Genomic DNA, 13,190 nt, shown 5'->3' with positions numbered 1-13,190 from the left:
ACTGACTAAACATAATAGAATTCAGCTTTTCTGTGAAAAGCAGGCTGAAGTCGTTGGCTGGTATCATCCAATAATGTAAAGGACAGGGGTTTTTTTGATTCTAACTTCCAGTACTCATCCTGGAAGTCTTTGTGATGGCATTATCTTTGAAGAAGCACATTTTGCTTCTTCACAATTGATTCAGGACTGTGGCAGAAGTGGGTCAATGTCAATAATTTAGTCATGTAAAAGTTTTTATAATAGATCTATTGTCTATGACAAAAAGATACTATATTTCAGATTAGTTATGAAAACTCTCAGGATCCTATTCACTGTTAAATGAAAAAAATTGTTTCTAATTTTAGCATGGATTTTCAAAGTTTTGGTTCCTAAAAGTAAACCAAAGCTGCATGTATATCTTCTTCTCTTGAAAGTTTAACTTTAAAGTTTTTAGAAACTAGAGTCTGCCTCTTTGGGACAAAATGACAAATACTGCAGGTTGTTTAGATGCATATGTCAAAAGATTCTCCAGCTCTGAAGGAAACTGTGATTAAGTATTTTTTACATGTATATGGATAAATAATTCCAGGGAAAATAAAAGCATCTCATCTTGACATTCAATCTTTAAGCATATTGTAGAATCATGACTCACGAATTCAGTCACTGAAGATGTCTCGGATGTTTTTCAATGGTCACATATGCATCAGAGGTTTATTAGGTTGTGGACTCATTTAAGGTCTAATATAATGTTGCAAAATGCATTCAGTCATGAAACCTGATTTTTCATGCTGTGTGACAGTTCCACATCAAACCCCTTTTCTACGTTGTGGTTGATAATAGGAAAACCTTGAGAACTACTTCTTGAACACAAGTATTAAAATATAAAAACTCATGTTGTTGCTGAGATTGAAATACTATGTGAAAAGGGTTTAGGTACAAAAAGTTATTGATTCATCAAAATATAAGTAGTATATAATAGAATAATAGTGTTAGGAGAGCAGAGAAATATTCAAAATAATGATTGTTTCAAGATTATGAGTATCCTAAATCTGAAAGCTGCTCTTTATTTATCATTTATGTTGTCATAGTGTTCAGGAGTTCTTGCTATTGACTGGAGCCTTTCATGCCTAACAGTATGGAAGCAGAGCTTCATGGGGTTTGTAAAGAGGCGTTTTCTGATTGTTAGTGCATGAAAATATAGAACCTAGAGGACATGGGATCAATCAGTAGAGGTTAGCTATGTAAATAATTATCAGTGTAATGCAGACTAAGTTTTTGTCGGTGTTACGAAATGGAATGTTTAAGCAAAATTAAAAGGAGAATAACTGTTTGGTTACATCAGTAGGAAAGAAGGCACAGAAAGGTTTGTTACAAAATTTAGAATCAAAAGCATCTAGGTTGGAGGGAGCATTATGGAGTAATCCACTTCTTTTCCCTTTTCAAAGTAAATTGGTAAGTGGTAGGGTCTAGAAGTTAAGGAAATTTTGAAAGAATGTTAGACTGAATATAAAAGGTTTCAAACTCCTATCTTTTCAAACTTTTCAAGCTTTTTTTTTTGTCCTTTCTGAAACAGGTTTTGCAGGTCTGAAATGACACCACACTTATTTCATCAAAGATATCCATGATGAAATAAGATACAGCAGTAAGTATCCAAGGTGCATACAGCCTACTGTTTATTCAATTCAGAAAGTTCTGAGTTTTATTCTAAATTTCTGTTACTAAATATTTACTACAGAACAGCTGAGCATACTTGCTAAGGGTCACTATTTATATAAGAAACAAACAAAAACGTGTTTTGGAAGGTCCTTTAACAGATATTAGGGCAGATTCAACATTGAAAATCTGCTGCACTGTTTAATGTATGATCGAAAGGCATTTGGGGACCTTTCAACCTGCTATTGATTTTTTGGTACTTTGAAAAGTACTAAAACATTTAAAAGCCTTGGTTTAGGTAACCATATATGACTCACAATATAAAAAAAAGATAAAAAAAGTTTTTGAAAGAGCAGACTATTGTTGGATGACCCTGGGATACTGCTGTGGTGATAAAAGGAGTTGAAAGAGTACATTAGACCACTTCAGCAAAAATATATATTTAAAAAAATATATAACCAGTTCTGTTGTGCCAGTAGTCTTTATGTCATTGAATGTTAGTATGCAAAAAAATCCATGTTATTTGGAATCTGGGCTGTTCCAGAAGCTATTTTAGTAAGCTCTAATTGTCATTATTTGCATTTTTTCTTTTTAGTGTTGTTTTTCTAAGGGTCCGTTATCTAAGAAATAAACCCCCTTTTTGCCTTATTATCACTAGTAAATTGTCTAGCTTGTTATTTTTCACAAAGTGCACTGCCCTGTAGAGAATCTTAAATGTATTTGTTTAATGCAAAGAGAACAGGTCCATCTGAATCATTAATTATTAATGAATAATTTAGCTAATTACCTAATAGAAGGGTCTGAAGGTGCATTCATTCATTTAGGAGAAGGAAATTACACTGACAAAAGCAAAAATTCAGTTTCCTGTTTAACAGCAGTGTAATTTAATGAAAGATGAAACTTAAATGGGAAAATATGCAAAACAATATGCTGGTTTTCTCAGTACTTGTTCTCGTTTGTGCACCCATGCATTTAGTTTCTTGTGTTTGTGATTTGCTTGGTTTTTTGTTTGTTTCATTTCATAGCCTTTCTACATTAAAGTAATTTGTTTGAACTGAATATTGAGAGGGAACAGTGATTTCACAAATTAAACTACTTCTCTAAATAGAATATTTTTGTTATTTCCCTGCACAGCGGGTAATTTAGGTATTCATGTTAGCAGCTATCACACTGTTCTATGCAGCTGCCTACTGGGGTCTCCAGTCATAGCTTGAACTGTACTGAATTGTGGTCAACCCAGTGTATTTTAAAAGTTTGAGACAGTTATGAAAGATTTGTTAAGAATATTAACTAAAGCAGTAGGAACAAAGGAGAAACATATATTAATTTCTCCTAATATATAGCATTATGTTAATTTTGTCAGCATCACTGCCAAGACCTTTCATTTTATGACCTTTATAGAATCTCTTTTTTTTCTTTAAATCCTCTGTTTATTTCCAGCTCATAGCTGAAACTTCTGAAGTTCATATACTGTGCCTGTCCAGTCAGATATATGACCACTTGATGATGTTGTTTAATTTGTTACTTCTTAAAATTTGAAAGCGCATCCACAGATTTCCTCATTCCACTATTTTCTTTCAGCAGCAGACATAAATTTTTTTTTCCATGTTATTTGATCTCTAAATGACTATAAAAAGGAAACGAGCATGTTTTTTTTCTTCTTAGTAAAGAGCTTAGATTGAATGTCTTTTGTTATACTCCTGCATATATTCTTATTCTCCATTTTCTGTCTGCTTGAACAGACAGATTGAACCTGGAGATGTATTTGCAGGTGAGTGACAGATCAACAGGTAACTTTCTGCAGCGTAGTCAGTCAGTGTATTTTGCATGGGAAGTTGGCTTCTTAGGGTGGTAAATGTGAAAAAGATGTAAAAGAAAAAAAAAAGAAGAAATCACTGGTGCCTCAACTCAAGCTTTTGGAGAAGGATTAGGATATATTAAGTCTACTAGTCTTTTCCTTCCATATATTTGAAGTGGCCTGACCTCCAGTTCTGTGGTCCAAGTTTTGTTAGGCAGAAATAAAATTCAGAACTTAAGTTGCTTAGAGGAAATGCTATCCTACTACAGTATAGAAAAGAAATACTTGAAGTCCTTTACCTATGGTGATTTTAAATATTATCTTCTTTTGTGGTACCTATATTTATTAACCTTTTTAAAGCAGTGTTGTAGTTTTTGAGATACTGGAGTTATCTGATCTCTCCATTTTCTGTTTTTACAAAGAAATATTTTAAAAGTTGTAGAGATCAATTTAACATCTGGCAACAGTTGTCCACTTGAAAATGCAAACAGAATTTACTTGGTGACCTGCTTATGAAATTCACAAAACACCATCTTCAGGGTGCAAAAAATATTTGATCTCTCATCCACAGCAGTTTGCATCAAAGTAATGGATTTTCTTTACTGTCCTCAGAAGAAAGAAAAGGAAAATACTTAAAGAAGAAGGGGGGGTTTTTACATTTGAGATTTTGCTGAGTTGGAACATGGTGTAATTGTTGTTTGTCATTTTCAGTAAATATTGTCTGGTTTTGTTGTTTTGCTTGTTTACATAATAAACCAGATGTATCATGGAAATATTTTATTTTTTTTATTGTTTTGTTTCTTACTTCTACAATTAGTTTATTTTAGTGGAAAAACATAATTACTGATAAGCATATGCAATAGAAGATCGCTATTGAACTGTGATTATGCCTGTACAGCCCACAGTAACACAAATGTAAGAGAAATGTGTTATAACTCTTACCTTGCTGATAAGTGCCAATGATTACACATTTTCAACTGGTGAAGTATAAGTTATAGAGTTTTTAATAGGGAATAACTAACCCCCAAAGCAGAAATCAAGACAGCTGAGTTTTGGAAAGCATCAATGACCAATTTATGAGAAAAATATGTGATATTGCAGAAACAAATATGGTACGAGGTCTTCGATGGGTATTGTTTAGATCTGCTCTAGTGCCTTCAGTTTTGGAAATAGAGAACTAAAGTGGAATGGGTGTTGCAGACTGACTGGAACTAAAGGAATGGGTGGTACAGACTGCTGATGAACGAGTAATTGTTAGGGTATACTGTAACATTTTGGTACTTGTGCTAAAGGAGTAGCCAATATCATTAATCTTAGAAGGTCTTTATGAAACTGATTCTTCTCCACACTTCAAAAAGTCCAAGCTAAAATCAATCCAGAAAGATGCCGGTAGAAACTGCTGGAACCCAGGCAAACAGTTTGTTTGGATTCTATTCGATTACTTCAAAGCCCAAATAAGGCAGACAAAATCTGTGCACAGGTTTTTGCTAAACACCATTATTTCAGTGTTCCGTCAGAAATAGTTTACTGAAAGATATACCTAACACATGGATCTACCTATAGTAAAATGAACTATAAAGCAGGGGAGGGAAAAAAAAAGCTTACTCAGAGGACTAGAAGATAAAAACTGAGAATCTGGATTTTTTTTCTTTTTACACTATCAGCAATTAAATTCTATGTATATACATTCATAGCTCTGACATGAATATATCTAAAATTTGAAAGTGGTAAACTCTGAGACTGGATAAACTGGTTATCAGATAGGGAAATTGATGCACTGAAATGACAGTTTGCCTATATAATTGTGGGATGGATCTGGAAAAACAGATAAAAAGCATAAGCAGAAAGCAAGAAAAAAGAGAAGAGCTTGAAAGACAGATATATTACATATTTTATTACTCTTGATACTGTACAACAAATTATTTCTTGATACAAAGTGAATCAAAGGCTGATGCATTTTCTCACTGTTGTTGTATTTCTATATTAGGTCAATAAATTCATGCTTCAACACCAGTCTCATTCTATTAACAGTGTATTTTTCCACAGTATCTGATCTAACAGGAAATTCACTTTAGCACCTCCTCAACATCTCCAAAGGCATCTTGTTTACAATGATTGCTCAGTAATATTTCTTTGAAAAGTGTGCTTAGTTGGAACAAATAACATTTGCATCTGGTTAGAATATCTGAGTGAATTTTCACAGTGTGACTACTATGTTGGTGCTTTTGAAAACCATGGAACCATCTCGTGCCCAGCCTGTTGACTGACATATTTTTTCCTTATCTCTTAATAGCCTGTATCACATACAGACATTTTGATTTATGTTATCTCATATCATACATTTCTTTACTTCCAGTTTTAGACTTTTAAATAAAGCTTAGAATCAGATGCATCTTTTACCAAGCAGGAAAAAGGATTCTTTTCTGTCACTTGGAAATCCATTCTCCTGTGTTCAGAGCAGACTTCAAACAGTATTCCCACCTTAAATAACCCTGGATATTTTTATTGGAAGCAGGACCTACCTGAAATAATACACTATATATATAATTATATTTGATAATTATATATATGTATATTTATTTTTATTTATATACACTCCTTATGCTTTGTGGTTTTGATTACATATCCCAGTAAAATTTTCTGGTAAAATTAAACAAAACCAATGAGATAAGAATTTATTTGCAAACGTAACATACACGTATTATACATACACAGACATTAATTATTGTTCCTCTTTGCAAATCAATAGATTGGAACTAACATGTAAATTTTCTATTTAGACACAGAATCGTGGTTTTTTAATTAATTACAGAGTTGGGTATCCATAGTCAATGGTGCCACTAAAGCAGTATTGCTCTTCAGTAAGGATTTGTTATCACACTCAATGAAACAGACTGATTTGTGGTTATTTTGAAATAGAGGGAATTAGATCTACCAGTGGGGAATGTCCATATCTGGATATGAAAAATACAAGTGCTCTCATTTTGCTATGTAAGTATTGATAACATCTTTCCTTCCTGATCCCATACTTTTTAATAATGTCTCATTCCTATGAACTGCTTGGAGACTGCTAAAAGCCAAATGATTGGAAATTATTTGAAATACTTTTAAAAATCTTTGCAGTTTTGTTTCTCTTTTTCATTTGAGTCACAAATCCTTCATTGTTTAAGTGTAGCGGTCCTCTATTATATATAATATTTCTTTTAATACATTAGGACTTCTTACTTTGGTAGAAATCCAGTGGGTACTCTGACTCTTAACAGGCAATATTCCAAAAGGGAATGAAACTGGTTTTTAGTGTTCATCTAATGCCAAATGCTTGGCATTAGAAATCAGTGAGGGTCTTCACAGAGCTGTGTCTTACTAAAGTGCCATGTGCTCATGGTGGCACTAATTAAAATATCTCACTAAAATGTCTTGTGAAATGAGATGCTATTTCACCCTGACCTTTCTCACTATTCTTCCTGAATCTCTATGATATTTGCCATCTTACCTGCTTTTTGCAGCTTAATTCTCTCTTCTCCTCTGATGATCTACCTCTTGGTGTTGTGATTATTCTTACTTGGGGTATCTTGTCTCAGATGTTGAAGTTTTATAAAAGAAAGTCTGAGAATCTTAAGCAATTTCTTAATGAATGTCTTAAGCAATTTCATGCAATATTTTTAAGAGGAAAGGGAGATGATAGGTATTTTCATACGTCTGTCTCTCTGTGACCTCTCTGAAACTGGTCTATCACAATCCAATCTTTACTGAAACAGCTGTTGAAATCTTTTTCATCTGAATTTACATAAAGATTGTCTCCATGATTTAAACAATGAAACCAAACAGACCACAAACCCCTCTTCTAATAAAAAGGTAGCTAGTCCAGTGTTCTTGTTTGAGGTGGAATAGAGTTAATTCTTTTCACAGTAGGTGATATGGGACTATGTTTTAGATTTGACCAAAATTGTGTTGATTACACACCAAGGTTTTAGCTCTTGCTGAGGAATGTTTAAACAGAGTGTAGGCTGGGGCTGCATGAGAAGTTTGGAGGGGACACAGCTGGGCCAGCTGATCCTCACTGACCAAAGGGATATCCAACAGCAAATGACATTGCAGGAAAGAATGGGAATATTTGAACTTGTGGAATCTGCCTTTCCAAGTCACCACTAAGTGTGATGGAGCCTGGCTTTTTTACAAATGGGTGAACACTGACTGGATCATGGGAAGAAGTGAATGAACGGAAGGCCTTGTTCTGCTTTGTTTGTGCACAGCTTTTCTTTACCTCCTAAAGTGTTTTCAACTCACACAATGACTTTTCACTACTTTTATTCTTCAAGTTCTTGTCCATCCTGTGGAGGAAAGTGAGTGACCATCTGTGTGGGGCTTGATTGCATGCTGGTGTTAACCCACAGCATCCAGGTTTCATGCTCTCACCAGCTTCCTTGAGCTGGCCCTGGTGTTTGCCAGAACTCTCCTCTAGTAGGTCCCACTTGCTAATGGAAAACAAAGCTGCCATCCCTCGTTCTCCCTGACCTTGTTCTGTTTGTTTGTATGGATAGTTTTCCACTGTTTGATACCAACTGGTGTCAGAGGTTCTGCAGATGAGAAGGTAATGGTGAGGTGTCCTTTGTGATTATCCTCAACTGCTGAAAATGAGCGGCTGGATTGGCACTTCCTTTCTTACTCGGGGAAACAGAAATGAAAGGTACAAAATATATCAGCTGGGATTTTTTTATATTCTCCACATAATCTTCTCTTTTGGTTCCAGTACCTCTGTTTCAGTCTCAGAAAGGGAGAAAATGATGTTAGGATTAGTTAGCAGGATTGTACCCAAAATGGTTTAACCTCTGACTGCATGTGGGTATGTAATACTACAAGTATTTCAGCAATGGTATTGTAATTATATTAATGTTCATTGGGGTGACCTCTAAGAAAAATGGTAGTATATCTATGGATTTATTTGAAAAGCAACCTGTGAAAAACCCACATACTTTTTTATGAATCTCCAATTATGTTCAAAGCTGCTCTGTATAGAGGGGTTTTGTTTATTACCTGTGGGAGCATACATTTCATAGGTGCTCTCAGATGGAGCTGCCTTTGGAAAAGTATAAACTGCTAGTCACTAAAATGTATTCCTTGTTATCTTTATTTGAAGGTTTTTTTAAGATCAGCCTGCATGCCCTAAAATTCCTTTTTTACACTCAGATCCTCATAGCTAGCTTATTCTAAAGGCTAGATACAAAATAATTAGAACTTCTGTGGTTCAGTGCAGAGACAAAGATTGTTTAAAAAGAACTGGGAAATTAGGAAAAAAAAAAAAAAAAAGACTATTCTCAATTTTTCATAGGAATCTCCTGTAATAAAACCACCAGTTATCTAGGAGTCCCTGACAAGCAGGCATAGCAGTTCTCAGTCTTTTTGTTCCCAGTTGTTTTCTTTATGTCTTAAGGAAGGTGCTGCATCTGCCAGTCTTTCGTATGATACCTTTCTTCCGGCAGTAAATGTTCTTTTTTCTGGTAAAGAAATAAACAGGATTTACCTTACCTAGCTCTTTCAGCGCAATTAAGAATCAACTTTTCTACAACCATGTAATATAAATTATTTAGAAAAAAATTTTTTTTTTCAAAATAAAAATAAATATCCTATATTTGCAAGGGAAGCTGGGTCATAATCACATCTCTTGCCCATTCCTAGAAGAGATTTTTCTGTAGCCTGAGGAGGACAGAATTTCAGCCAGCTGCTACAACAGCCCAAATCACTGGAGCGATGCTGAAGCAGAAGTGATAAAGACAGACATTCCTCTTCTTTAAATTACTTGCAGTGCTGGATCTAGTATATGTGGCGTTGGATCTGTCAGGTATGTGCAGGATTATAGCCATGTCCGTGGCATTTCCTGGCATTGGCAATTCATCAGGTCTTTACTTATGCAGAGTTACTATTTGCTTAGTCTTTAAATGATAATTCTAAAAGAGAATGAAGAGCTTATTATTGAAGAGGCCCTGTAGAAAATTCGACCTCTTAACTGGACAAATGAATATTGAATGCAATTTAATTAACAGAATTAATTAATTAAACAGAAATTTTATGTATTTTTGTATATGAAATACATGAAAGGGTGGATATGAGGTCTCAAACTGTAGATGGAATACAAGAACAGTGTGGTGTGCTAAGTTCACAATATTTTGTAGTGAAGGTAACTGAGTGCTTGTTTCACTTTAAAGAAATATAAAGAGTAAAGACCACAGAGAAGTGTGGGAGATTCAAATAATGGTGTAAGAACAGCTACATAGTACATATATTTTAATTTCTCTGGATTGGTTATAACCATCAGCCCACTGAAACTGACTGTCCATAAAAGTCTTTAGTTCTGAAAGGCATGTGAAAGCATAAAGAATTTTTTGAATTGAAGTCTGAGAGTCAGGGAATCTGTGATATTTATTATAGTTACATTGAAAATAAAGGCAACTCTGCATTTAGGTTGACTATTCCACTGAAAATCTTATCTTAAAATAAATGCGTTCCTCGGCTTTTGGGTTGTTTCTGAATGATTCTCTGCATGTACCCTTCCTGAAAGAATTTTGACAACAAAAAGAGGCAGGAGAGGATATTAATGAGAAGAAAACCTTGAAATGAAAGTAAAAATCTATTCCTATTTACTAGATATCAGCATGTAAAAAAAAGAGCTAAGCTTCCTTATTTAAAAATTAGAATTAACCTTCTGTGATAGATGCAGTGTTGGTTGTTGCAGCTGGCAACCCACAGATTTTGTCAATAATTTTAGTCTGTTTTTCCTTCACCTTGGATTAATTTGTTCACTTAGAGTCACTCCAGTGCTACCCTTTTGCTTTTTAATGAAGTGTGTCAAAGTCTTTATAAAGGTTTAATCTAACCTTCAGGGATAACAACATAGAAAAAAAAGCCCGGTCTATAAGCATGTTTTAAAAAGAATATCAACTGTATCTCAGCTCACATAGGCCTATGTCTGGTGCATTTGTTTTGGTGTCCTCAAGCTAATTGTTAAAGTTCTATACACACATTAATTCACTTATACACAGTACATCTTGTTGCTGTGTTTGCCAGAGAAACTTACTCTACTCAAAAAACAAAGAGAAAATTACTGTACACAAAACAGCCTGACAGCATTTCTACTCACTGAACTTACTGAAATATGTACAGGCCTTATGTCCTTGTTGAAGTGAATAGAACTTGTCCATGTCACCTAGTTTAAAAACAAAGTAAAAACCAATATGTTCTTGACTTTCCTTCAGTTAAAAAATTTGTGTTAAGTCATCTGCAGAGGAGCTAACATATCTCCTTTAAATGCTGCCACTGGTAACATCCAGAGAAAGTGTCTTTACACTGTGTTAAGACATGAGTTGGCAAAACTCCCAATGATTCTTCTTTATGCTGGGACAGGAATGTTTATACAAGCATATTAAATGAAAACCTTCCTCAGAAATACATTCTGCAATGTAGTAACGCTGTCAGAGAACAGCATCTCATATGGTGCAGCTCTATTGGGTGAACTCTCACTGTTTCTAGGGTTGCCTTTCTTCTGCTTACTAGTCTTGTGACAACTAGAAAAGACCACAAGTGAAGGCAATGAGAAATAAGATTGGTAAAATGCAAATATTTAATAACTTTTGTATTATATATTTTCTATTTCTCCCACTTTAATATCTCTCTAGACTAATTCTTTTGGTACAAAATATTGTTCTTCTAATATGTTTTTCTGTTATGTTTGAGTGTATTAAATTCTTTTCATAACAGACAAAAATGTGTAAGAAGTAAAAAATTACAACTACCTATGGATGTACAATCCACTTGACACAAACCCTGTTTGTTTTTTTGGTATTGGAAGATAATTTCCTATGACTGCTATTCATGCCTGTTGCCTCTTCTCTTGTCTTTGGGCACCATGGAGGAGAGTCTTTCTCCCTGTTCTTTTTTACCCTCAACTAGATTTTTGTGCACACTAACAGGATTCCCTGATCCTCCTCTTCTGGAGGATCCCACCCATTTGCTGCACTCAAATTTCTCTTTTGTGTAAGTTGGGTAATACACTGAATTTGTAAATTAAGGAATTATTATTAATCTAGATGAAATCTTAGCAGTTCTAATCAAAACGTTACTATTAATCTAGTTGTGGTGTTGCTAGAACTTAGAGTTTTAAGGAAGTACTGTTAAAATTAATATATGCAAACTTCTGCGAAGCATGCACCTCTTTCTTTTATAATTATTTCCCTTCCACTCATTTCCCAAGTTCTGAGATTGGTGGCTTTGGGCTGTCGGTGGACAAGTCAGCAGCATACAAAGCTCTTTGCCGGGAGTATGATGTTGATGATTTCTTCATCCACATGTAGGAATCCAGTGGAAGTCATTTCTATGCATTGCTAGCACTCTCCACGCCTTTGTCTTTCTTCCCTGGTTCAGGGCTGCGCTGTGTATCCACATTAGCTATCCATGAATGTGTTCCATACTTCTCTTCGCTGTCCCAAACACAGCTTTTGCTCATTTCCCTGAGCTGCATTTCTTTGTTAACCAGGAAACTAACCCTGGTGAGTTTATAGCTCTGGTGCCTCTGGTAGCTGGCTATGATGGTTCAAGGTTCCTGCTACAGTCATGTGTCTGTCCTGGCACGCATTGCACTCGTGCAGCACTCAGGAACAGTTATTCTACACATAGCAACTAGTTGTTACTACAAGCCATCTCCTGCAAATCCCAGATAAAACAGCAGGTGTTATGCCACACACCTCCCTGAAACTAAAGCCATCAGCATGTTTGCTCTTTTGGCCAAATCACCACTCCAGACAGGCCAACGCAAGCCCAAGGTCAGAGATGCCCTGACGCCAGTGTTGTTAGCTCAACAAGCCTACAGCCAGATACAATCAGTTTTTAGTGAGCTGCAAGGACTCCAATACTTTTGAAAAATTGTTTCTGAAATGACATATCTGTAAAAGAGAAAAATATAAAGTGGGTTGCTATTTTCCTTATTTTCCGTGGTCTTGTCCTAAAGTTACCTTAAACCCTGCTCTTTCCTAGTAATGAGGTTTGTAATAAAGTGGAAAAAAGCCTTTCACAACAGAAAGTGACATTATTTATTGCTTGACTTTTGACCTTAACGCAAATCTGATTGATATGTTGAATATCGCAGTCATTACTTCATTTATGTTGCCATCTTGCTGTTTCATCCATCCTGAAAGGTGTTCCATCTTTTGATGTTTTATTTATTAAACCACACCCTTATTTAAACTTGCAAAATGGAAATGGGAGCAGTTCTTTTCCCAGCTATGCTGCACCATTCTTGAATTGTTCAGTGATAATTCCTTGTGTCTCCCTGTGATATATTTTCACCTTTTTAGTTGCTCTTCTGCGGTTAGCACATTTTTGCCTATTTCTACAGCTATGGTAAGTTGAAAAATAAATAAATACACTATTTTTCTACTTCTAAAAACTAAAAAGTCTATGAAAAGCCCATTGCAATTTATAATGTTGTGAGTAATTTTCCCTTGGGACTCTGTCTTACATGTTCTAAAGAATTAATGATGCTGGAGATTAAACAAAACTGTTTGGTTTAGATAATCAACAAAGACAACCATCCTGTAGGAAGAATTTTTTTTATCTCTTTGGTTTTTTTCTCTTCAGGGCTTGTGAAGTTTCTTTGTAGCCTGAAGATGGAAGATCTTACCAGATGAGGAAAGTAAGTGAGCACTGACCTCCAGCATCAGAATGTGTAATGGTGTGAAGTTTCCTTTGCACAATGAAGCTAACAAAAAGT

At 35.0% G+C, this 13,190-nt stretch overlaps 1 long non-coding RNA gene across 2 annotated transcripts in view; it reads left to right on the top strand.

The window, feature by feature from the left end:
• LOC120752954 (uncharacterized) overlaps positions 1–13,190 on the top strand; it is a 68,484-nt gene that overhangs the window by 34,020 nt on the left and 21,274 nt on the right. For both annotated transcript variants that reach the window (XR_005700885.2, XR_005700886.2), the window contains exon 2: positions 13,058–13,112. This is a non-coding gene — a long non-coding RNA (uncharacterized LOC120752954). The remainder of the gene's footprint in view (positions 1–13,057; positions 13,113–13,190) is intronic.

The sequence above is a fragment of the Hirundo rustica genome, chromosome 5 (genome assembly GCF_015227805.2).
Source record: "Hirundo rustica isolate bHirRus1 chromosome 5, bHirRus1.pri.v3, whole genome shotgun sequence".
Classification (NCBI taxonomy): domain Eukaryota; kingdom Metazoa; phylum Chordata; class Aves; order Passeriformes; family Hirundinidae; genus Hirundo; species Hirundo rustica.
This window is presented reverse-complemented; position numbering and strand designations above follow the sequence as displayed.